We start from the raw sequence: 10,704 nt of genomic DNA, 5'->3' as shown, positions 1-10,704 counted from the left end.
TTACCAATAGGACACAAGTAATTAGGGATGGATGAATGTCTAGTTGTTTAGCACCTTTTTTTTGTTACTTTATTTGGTAATCATGAGAAGCGTTAACCCACGGGATCTCGTCAATACCAAATAATCCAACATTTTTTTAAACGCGTATTTATTTAAATAACTTAAAAGGTATCAAATGCAATGTATGTATAAATAAGGTCATGTGTTATACTCTAATGGCCAACATAAATTAAGATGACATGACACTTTTAAGATGGATTGAAACACCCTCACTTGTGTTAAATTTGTTGAAAAGGGTTATAGATTATGCTTTTTACGGGTTAAAAGTAAAAAAAAACAATATATCAAATTAACAATTAATACGAGTGAGATGGAGTTAAATAAATTAAATCATTTCCTTTGAGTGTGATGAAGTGAAAGAGGAAAAATCGAGGGACACATTGTTGGTGTTTCCAGCCGTCCCAAGAGCTCCCGAACCCACCCAAGACCACTCACACCTCCATTTTTTTTTACCTTTGCCCTTTTAGATTTGTATTTTGTAAAGATATGGCAAAATAGCAAATCACATCATCACTTTCCCCAAAATAATCCGCTTTTTACATTTTAGTACACATGGTTTGAATCATCAAAACACTAAGATAATGCTCGTCCACGAAGTGGTGTACTAACTATTCAATTAAAAGTTAACTAAATATGTGATGTGGCTTCAACTAAAATTTTATAAAACTACATGATTTGTTGAAAATTTTATAAAAACATCAATGAAGTTTGGTTGGTTGGCTTATAGGATAATTATTAAAACTTCAATTTTAGAAATGACCCAAGTTCGAATCTTAGCATGTACATTTCATTTTTGACTTAATGAAAAAATGGTTCCATCGATTCACCCACCTGATCACTGGGTGGGTGAATCAATACAAAACAAAAGCACCAAATCAACCGAAACAAAAAAAACGAAGTGCAACTGAAAAGCTGATCAATACAAAACAAAAGCACCAAATCAACCGAAACGAAACAAAAAAAACCAAAACGAAACTGAACCGAAATAGAAAAACGACCAGAACGAAAAAAAAAAGAGAAATGCAATTGAAAAGCTGACCAAAACAAAACAAAAACATTGAACCGACCAAAACGAAACAAAAAAACCGAAACGAAACTGAATCGAAATAGAAAAACGAGCGAAACGAAACAAAAAAGCTAAATTGAAACTGAAAAACTGACCAAAATGAAACATAAAAAAAAACTAAATGCAATTTAAAAACCGGACCAAAACGAATCAAAAACACCGAACCGACGAAAATGAAACAAAAAAACTGAAACGAAACTAAACCGAAATAGAAAAACGACCAAAACGATACCAAAAAAAACCGACATGACACCGAAAAACTGACCAAAACGAAACAAAAAAAAACGAAATGTAATAAAAAAACGACCGAAACGAAATAAAAAGGCTAAATGGAAACTGAAAAACTGACTAAAATGAAACATAAAAAAACTAAATACAATTTAAAAACCGGACCAAAACGAATCAAAATCGCCGAACCGACGAAAATGAAACAAAAAAACTGAAACGAAACTAAACCGAAATAGAAAAACGACCAAAACGATACCAAAAAACCGACATAACACCGAAAAACTGACCAAAACGAAACAAAAAAAAACGAAATGTAATCAAAAAGTTTACCAAAGCGAAACAAAAAAACTGAAACGTAGCCGACCAAAATAAAAAAAAATGAATCGAAACGAAACAAAAAAAACGAAATGAAACCGAAAAAACTGACTAAAACAAAACAACACTGAAATCGAAAGAACCGAGAAATCGAAACCGAGCGGATACCGAAAGCGACCGAAATGAAAATAAAAAGAAAACCGAACCGAATAAAAACCCTAAAAACTCGAACCTGAACCGGTACAAAACGGTTTTTTTTAATGAACGAGAATGACGTGGGAAACATTTTAGTTATTTTACATTTTGCGTTTTTTATTTATATTTTTAGTTATTATTTTTTTAATAGTTTTTTTAATATTTTTTTGAAGTGTTTTTAAAACCCTTTGTTAGTCAACCTTCAATTGGGTCAAAATGGGTTTGCTTTACCCATCTTGACACATATCCATCCTAACCCTCTATTTTAAAAATCCATCTTGACCCCATACCCATCCTGACCCATACCCATCCTGACCCAGCACCTAAATCCAGCCCAACCCACTCACATTACCACCTCTACTCAAAACAATACGCTTGAACTTTCTCCAACAAATCCTTTGGTGCACACATTTCCGATGCTAGAGTCTTCTTCGGCAGTACAAGTGTTTCGGCTGTTATAATACTTTAGGAAATAGACTTGAAATTTGTTATACAAAACCAGTATTTAACACGAATCCTCGGTCAAAACCTTTTCATCTTTTTTGTATTGTTGTTTATTTTAGTTGTATTCATACATGTAACTTACTGCTTTTAATTTATTTGCCTATGTATCGGGGCAAATACATAAAAATTTAAAGTTCAATGGATGAAATCTCATGCAAACTTCTATGGACCCGTTTACCTTCATTCTTGACCCATTTCAACTAACGAACGATATGTTTCCATTTTAATATGACTTGTAATTATAAATCATGTTTTCGTCTCAAAGCATATTAAAAAATATATATGTGTTTAATTTATGACTTTTATATTTCCACCCGTGTAGCACTGACCCGGGTGTCGGCTTGTTAAATAGCTGGTTCACAACATATGCCGTAAGAAATCTATTGTACTACTTCGAGCAATGTAGTTATGTTTTTTTACCATAGATTGCAGATCCCAGGAAGTTTTGGAAGCTAAACTTGGTCATTAGCATCGTGGTGATTCTTGTGATTGGTATCTTAATCTATATAGTTGCTGGCTACACCCTACGGGATGAATCGAACCCAGGCCTTCGAGTGACTATTCAAAGCATGTGGGCCAACCCAATGAGTTCCCCAGGTGAAATAAAAACCGGCCTTCGTTTCAGCTTTGATGTGCCCCAGGGCCGGCTCCAAGAAGGCAGAATTTTTTTTTTGGCCAAATGCGAAATTTTTTTTGGGCCTTAAGTGAAAGGAACATTTTATTGGGTTTAAACAATTTAATTTTAAAGGGGCTTACTTGGTTATGATTTGATTTGTTTAAAAAACTTTTGTATAAAAATAAACTTAAAAATGTCTCAAGTAAGACTGAAACCAACAACCTCTTGGTTAGATGTCATACCTCTTTACCACTAGACCAAGCTAGTGATCATGTAATTGTGTTGAAACATTGATTACACATATTATTTTTCATAAAAATATATATTTAAAAAAAATCCGGGCCTAGCGAGATGTCGGGCCTTTGGCCGTCAACTACCCTGCCTCCCCTCATGGCCGGATTTGATGTGCCCAGCCATATTAGGGCCTACCCCAAAATGGGTAGTTTTGTCCTCGTTGCTGAACTACTTAATGGAAGTGATGTTCATTCCGCTTGTGAGAGCACGTACACAATATTGGGTATTGATTCTCGCCGGCCATCGCCCAATTTTGCCCAACGTCTACGCCCACTACAGGTAGCCTTAATGAAACCTCTCTATTTCTTTCTATATCTCATTGTCATATTATTTTAGCTATTAGGTTTGTATCACAACAATTTTAACTCTAAAATGAACTAAAGATACCATAAAAAAAACTAAAAGATACTGAATAACAAAAAAAAACTTTTTTTTAATCCAGATTTTAATATAAACTATGAACCAAAACAAAATGAACTAATACGAATATAGATCCAAATATAGATCGATAGATTGGTTAAATTTTTGTAAATTTAATTTCATGTAATTGTTTCTCGTTGTGGTAGGGATGAGCGTGGGACAGTACCCGTATCCGTACCCGTACCCGTACCTGTACCCGATTGTACTCGTACAAAATTTTTCGGTATGGTACGGGTACGAGCACAGGTATTGGTACGGGTATTTTGGTACAGTACCCGTTTTTGTATCACTTTGCTTTTTTATTTCCAAATCTTCGACGATCTTGAAACCGGTACCGGTACGAGTAACAAACAACCTGAGTTAGTCGGGTATCGATGCTTTCACAGGTACGTGACGGGTACCAAATTAGCACATGTACCAAATTGGCCGTCGATTTAATGATAAGATAGTATTGAAGAACCTTAATTCGGTGGCCAACTTTAAGTGATTTGTTTGTTGGTTCGAATCTTGGATGTTATATTATTTAATTTCGAAGAAACATTCGGTACTTGTTCAATAATAACATGGTTGGAGAATTTATTTTATATATTAAATATGAAGAATCCCAATTAAACCTTTATATACTTCAAACATGTACAAAATACCAAATGTACTTGTACCATACCCGTACACGTACCTGATTGTACCTGTATCAAAATTCAACAAAAATGAGTACCAATATAAGTACTGAATAAGCTAAATCTGTACGGGTACAGATACGTGTACGGGTACGAGTACGAGTATTTGGCACAAAATGCTCATCCCTACGTTGTGGCTCTACGCTGCTCTCCGGCTTGTGGAGTCAGGGCGCGTTTGGGTTGTTTTTGATGGTTTATAAAAGTGCACAGTTCAAAGAAAAAACATAATGAACTAAAATAAGCATAACTAACAACTAAAACAAAGTAACAATAAGTCAAAACACAACAATAATTCAACAAGAATATAAAGCACCTATTTAATTGTTGGGCCATCTAATACGAGCCCAAAGAATATCACTTGACGAAAATAAAAAGGAGGTCGGCAATTAAGTTTTAGGAGTCTACGTGACGGCAGCAATGACAGAAGCATCTTCGGTTTGTTAATCTTTCTTTGTTACCACGATTTCTTTATTCCATAATTATTAGACATGGTTTTGCTACGATTTTCTTACGTTTAGTATTCTAATGAGTAGCTATACCATTAAAACTAACAACAATTTAACAAGTTTTTTGGGTTGATTGAATAATAGGGATGGCAATGGGTCGCGTTTGGGACGGGTTTAGGCATTCCTAAACCCATACCCATTTATCGCTTGTATCGGGCTACTTGGGTATATAATCGGGTAAACGGGTAAAATGACATTGTGGTTAATGGTAACGAAACTGTGATAAGTCTACTGCCGTTTGTGAAAGCCCCGTTCCCAGGTAGTTGTTTGACTCGTGTTCCTTCTCGGGATAGTGTTGGCTCCATTCGTCATTTTCTAAAAGGGTCTTGCACAGAGTTATTTTTCATTAAGGTTTGTTTTAGAGAAGACAATGGAGTGATTGGTGATGTGTATTTGTTTAAACTTGACAAGACTATTATGACGTGGAACGAAATCAAAGACCTCAAAGATGCAGTATTTTTTATAGAATACGCTAGAGACGACTCGTACTCCGTATCCTACAATTCTAGAGTTACCTCCGAAATCGGGGGTTGCATACATATACTTGGTGAGATGGACAACATAGTACACTCATTCCATGTCAAAGACAGAACCATGTCACAATGTTCAATGTCTTGTATTTTACGAGAAAGCCAAGTATTGGTGTGGGCAATGCTTGAATGCAGGTACTTCTTGTATATATTTAATGTGCATTTTTTTAGCTAGAAAATTTCTACTTATTATCATACTTTGTGCAGGTTAGAGGTTGATCGTTGCGAACCAAAGCAAAAAAAACTGCAAGACAAGGATGTTGAGATAGTCATAAAGACAATAAAAGTTGAATACGATAGCACAACGAATGAGTCGCACCTGCTCAGTGTTCCGTTTCATCTTTTGGAAATGATTATGGAGCTTTGTGTTGGTATTGAATATATGAGGTTTCGTGCTACATGCAAAAAATGTTGTCTGGCAGCACCGCTAATTCAATGGAGGAATGTTTCGCCATGGCTGATGGTGTTAAAGCAACGCATTTTTAATATTATAGATCCCATACATGGTGGCAATTATTTTATAGAAACACCTGATGAACTAGAAGGTGAATACGAGATATACAGTTCACGCTATGGTTGGGTTTTGATGAGTGAAACTCTTAGTGGCAGCCTAGTGTTCTTTAATCCATTTACACGTAATATCAAAACGTTGCCATGGTTGCGTCCTTGTTTAGGAAGCTTTTGTTTTTCAGCACCACCTACTTCCCCAGATTGTCTGGTTGTTGGATTTGTGGATGTCGGGAATTGGCATGTCTACATCTATCGCGTATCACATGAACCACAGTCATGGCACAGGTATCGTCTGGATTTTGGCACCGATGATCCATATTCTTTTCACATTCCAACATTCAGTGGTTGAGATATTTATGCCTTACGTAACAAGGAATGTATTGATGCTTTTAGAGATATTGGTGAAGAAGAATACAATTGGGAGCTTGTTACAGAAAAAATGCCTAGAAGCTGTTGTAGCTCTCCAACATCGATCTTTGTATCAAAATGTGATCAACATCTATTACTTGTTATCGTGTGTGAGTTCAAAGAATGTGTAAAGGTCTTCAAACTAAACGATTCTACAAAAGAATGGGAGAAATTAGACGGTTTAGGAAAGCACATGATTTTTATTTCTACTACATCATGCATCTGCCTTGAATCCAAGTCACCGGAAATGGGAAACAAGATCTATTTTCCCAAATTATGGCAAACGAAGGTGGTGTTCTATTCTCTCGAGACATGCAGGTATCACACGTTCGATGACAACATCCAAGAATTTTTTGTGGCTGATTTATCCAAAATATCTTTTTGTGACCCTCATACGTGGATTGAACCAAGCTGGTCCTAAAATAACAATATGTGGCATGCAATTTGAGCCCCCCCCCCCCCCCCCCCCCCCCTTTTCCTCTCGTGATGTTATGTACTTTGGTGATGTTAACAACCTTAAAACATAATTTTTTTAACGAATGGCATTAAAATCAACAAGTTCCTTTAATAGAGAACTAAATATAATCTTGTGTTTATAAAAAAACACTTTTATCGTATTTGGTGTATTGCTCTCTTTGTGTAACTACCAAGTGTCCATCAGAACTGATAATTTACCCATCCGGTGGACGAGAATATCAACGCGTGAATTTGACGACTACATTAATTCAGTAACATGAATGAGAGCATAAGGCATGTTTGGATGAGATGAGTTATTCATGGTTGTATTTTGACGTGTTAACCAATATCCTTTTGGATTTATTTCTTGTTTCACCATTTAATCCCTGGCATATGAATGGATTGTATGCTTTTAAAGGTATGCAGCTTGCAACAGGTGAAAACGGTAACCGCCATAGTAGCTGAATGACTCCTCTTCTACACAACCAATGTAAATAAAACACCATACAAATGGTAATACAACAATAGACAACGTATTGTTGTAAGTGATATAAATTTTAATACAATAAAAGTTAATGTTCTTGTATTTTTTTTGGTTTATATTTTACCTTAACAGATGTGAATATGTTTTTAAAGGCCTGCACCTTGCAACAGTCAAAATGATAACCGACATATTACCGTTTTGTCTCTCAGGCGATTGAATCAAACAACCAAAGCAACAAAATAAATTTTGCTAAAAGTAACTAAACTTATTATTATACCAGTTTAAGAAACATAAAACCTGTTTATCCAAACATTAAACATTTATAAATGCAAAAGCAGTTTCAAAGCACACACTAAATACCACAAGTGATGATTGCATAAGAATCCGACATGCCATTCAAATTAGCACCAATAAGATTCTTTGCTGCTAACGGTTCCACCTGCATATACATATATTGTTGGCCGTTTTGAGCAACTTAAATATATATAAACAAAACCTCCATATATTTCAGATTGTTTTATTTGTAAATGAAGGTTTCTCATGTATTTGACCCGAATTCACAAGTATGAGTCTCATCAAACATAGATAACCCTTACACGGGTTATAACATCTCATTAAATTAAAAATGAATCTCACCAAATATTTGATATGAAATACTATAAAATAGTGATATACTAAAATTCAATATCCGATTTTAAAATAAAAGATATTATTTAAATACGTTAGTTGTTTATTGGTCAAAAAATCAATGATTGAAGAGATATAGACTAATATATGCATGTCTATTTTGAAAAATATATTCTCAAGAAGTAATTCGGTAAAGCTTGGCCTTTAGGCAATTAGGTCCCAAATATATTGAGTCTTCTTTAAAAATAAATATATTAATAATATATATACATTTTACTCTCTATCCTTCTAGATTTAATTGGTGTAGTGTGCTGGTAAGGTAAAATTATTGTGCTAGCACCGTGGACGTCCGGGTTTGAGTTCGTATCCCAACATTCTTTTGTTTTCTTCTTGTTAGCAATTGCAAATGAGTGCAAATCTTTCTACTTAGGGGGGACATGACCCTAAAAAGAGTTCAATTATAAATTATTCAGTTTTAGATTTTTTTAAGAAGCTATCACTAATGTTAGCCGTATGATTTTTAATTTGTTTTTTGGACCTAAATATCCGGTGCTAAAAACACACTTGATGATTCTGGTAGAAATTTGAGTTCAAAATTCATGTAAAAGAATAACATAGTTGAACATCTTAACTGTTAAACATATTCTTATTAGTTTGTTACTTTGTTTTGTAGATCTACCTTTCAATACCAATCTATAAATGGGCATTAATTATTTTGTTTCTTGACATTTTTGCGTCAATGAAATAAACATAACTTATGTTGAAGTTTAATATATTATAGTTTCATAATAGTCTGTTTAAGCTGTTTTTTTTGGCTAATGGGTCAGATAAATTGAACAACTTTAGACTTAAAACCCAATAACAACAAAGAATTTAATGAATTTAACTATGACACGTCAGAAAATCTGAAGAGCCTTCACCGCAGACGAACTTCAACCGCAAATAATTGCTACTATACAGGTCCTAGGTGAACAAAACGTAGTACTTCCATTCCGTTCAGTAACTTCACATTTAACACTACAATATGGCAAAAATCTAACACTTAATATATCCTTTGTAAGCAAAGAACAAACGATTCCTGTATCACAACTATCAAAGAATTTAAAATTGGTAACAACAGGACATGGTACTACACGCCATGCAACCAATACAGAAATAGGGAATTCCCATAATAACAATTTACCTACAAATGTGAAACCATCCAATTCAGCCAAAATCATCCATAAAATCATCCATCACACTGATAATTTGTCATGAAAATCCTCAAAACATAGATTTGACAAAAAAAAAAAACAACACAAACACCATTTCTAAACAAAGAACGATGGAGATCCATTGTTTAAATAGAAAACGCAAGCAACCAAAAACCGTTAATGGTTTTCAACAAGTATGTAAGCTAAAGTCATTTAATCAAAACATCAAAGGTCACCCTGCAAGACTGCCTTATCTTCATTTTCAATAACCGGTCAACCCTTTGAACAACACCGTAATTGACTCCTTCCATAATTTTCACTCTTTCAATAGTGAAAAACAAATTATATTTGAACAAACGTTTGTTTGTTTGTTCTTCTATTTGTTCGTTTGAAAAGTGTCGCTTATGTTTCCATTGAACGGGGCTAGTAGCGACCGGTGGGATTTCTCTTTTACTAAACGGGGCCATCGGGCACTCGTGGGATGATTAAGAAGATGAGTCCCCCCCCCCATTCTAATATCCGTTTACTCGTTGTTGTTTCCATTTGTTCATTTAGACTTCCATTTGTTCGTTTGAAAGTGTCGCTCCTGTTTTCACTGGGCTTACAACGACCGGTGGACTTTTGTTTCACTGAACGGACCTACCAGGGACTCGTGGAATGATTAAGGGGGTGAGTTCACCGTTCTAGTCTTCTTTTATTCCTCTTCGTTTTAGTTTGTTCATTTAGGCTTTCATTCGTCCATTTGAAAAGTGTTTGGTTTTGTTTTCAGTGAACGAAACTAGTAGCGACTGATGGGCATTTTTAGTCGGCTCAGCGACTCATGGTATGATTGAGGAGATGAGTCTCTCATTCTATTCTTCTTTTACACTATGTGATTTTCATTTGTTCGTTTGAAAAATGTCGCTTTTATTTTCCTCGAATGGGCTAGCAGCGACATGTGGGCTTTTGTTTCACTAAACGGGGCTATTAGGGACTCATTGAATGATTAAGGAGGTGATTCTCTCGTTCTTACTTTCTTTACACGTTGTGGTTTCCATTTGTTCGTTTGGGCTTCTGTTTAATTGTTTGAAAAGTGTTGCTTCTTTTTTCACTAAACGAGGTTAGTAGTACGGTAGACTTTTGTTTTCACTTAACGAGGCAATCAAGGAATTGTTTTCACTTGTAAATATGGATAATCACAAGAATAAATGAATATGAAAAACAAATAACGATGACCCGTTGTTTATTTATTTATTTTGACAAAAAGCCAAATTACTTGGGTGAGCGTATGATCATATTATATGAAGATGAGACTAACACATAATCACATAGTCATACGAGGCATAAACATTTAACAGGTAATTATCACATATACATGAGGTTGAATTGTAATTGAGAAAATGAGGCAAAAAAAAAACTAAATGGTTTGATAGTGGTATACATGCTATCCCAAAAATATGAAAATGAGAAAAAGGGGTGTGTAAACTCACTTGATAAATGTAAGCGCATAAAGGTGAAGAGTAAAGCGGCTTAAGTGAGTGAACCGAACAAGTTCGGTTCAATGAGTAAAACTAGATGAAGAAAATAATATAGGAAAAAGGATAACATTATACGCAACGAAATAACATTATATCGT

The 10,704-nt window shown here is 34.7% G+C and overlaps 1 pseudogene across 1 annotated transcript; it reads left to right on the top strand.

Moving 5' to 3' along the window:
* The first annotated feature begins 5,081 nt into the window (after positions 1–5,081).
* On the top strand, positions 5,082–6,771 carry LOC143542798 (F-box/kelch-repeat protein At1g57790-like; annotated as a pseudogene). The gene is made up of 2 exons (XR_013136954.1): positions 5,082–5,546; positions 5,619–6,771. The product of XR_013136954.1 is annotated as an F-box/kelch-repeat protein At1g57790-like (transcript).
* Positions 6,772–10,704: the final 3,933 nt, after the last annotated feature.

Source organism: Bidens hawaiensis, unplaced genomic scaffold (assembly GCF_021521415.1).
Source record: "Bidens hawaiensis isolate Kalapana, Puna unplaced genomic scaffold, B.hawaiensis_p1.1 tig00012997_1, whole genome shotgun sequence".
In the NCBI taxonomy this organism is placed as follows: domain Eukaryota; kingdom Viridiplantae; phylum Streptophyta; class Magnoliopsida; order Asterales; family Asteraceae; genus Bidens; species Bidens hawaiensis.
The sequence above is the reverse complement of the archived record's forward strand: the minus strand, read 5'-3'. Positions and strand labels throughout refer to the sequence as shown.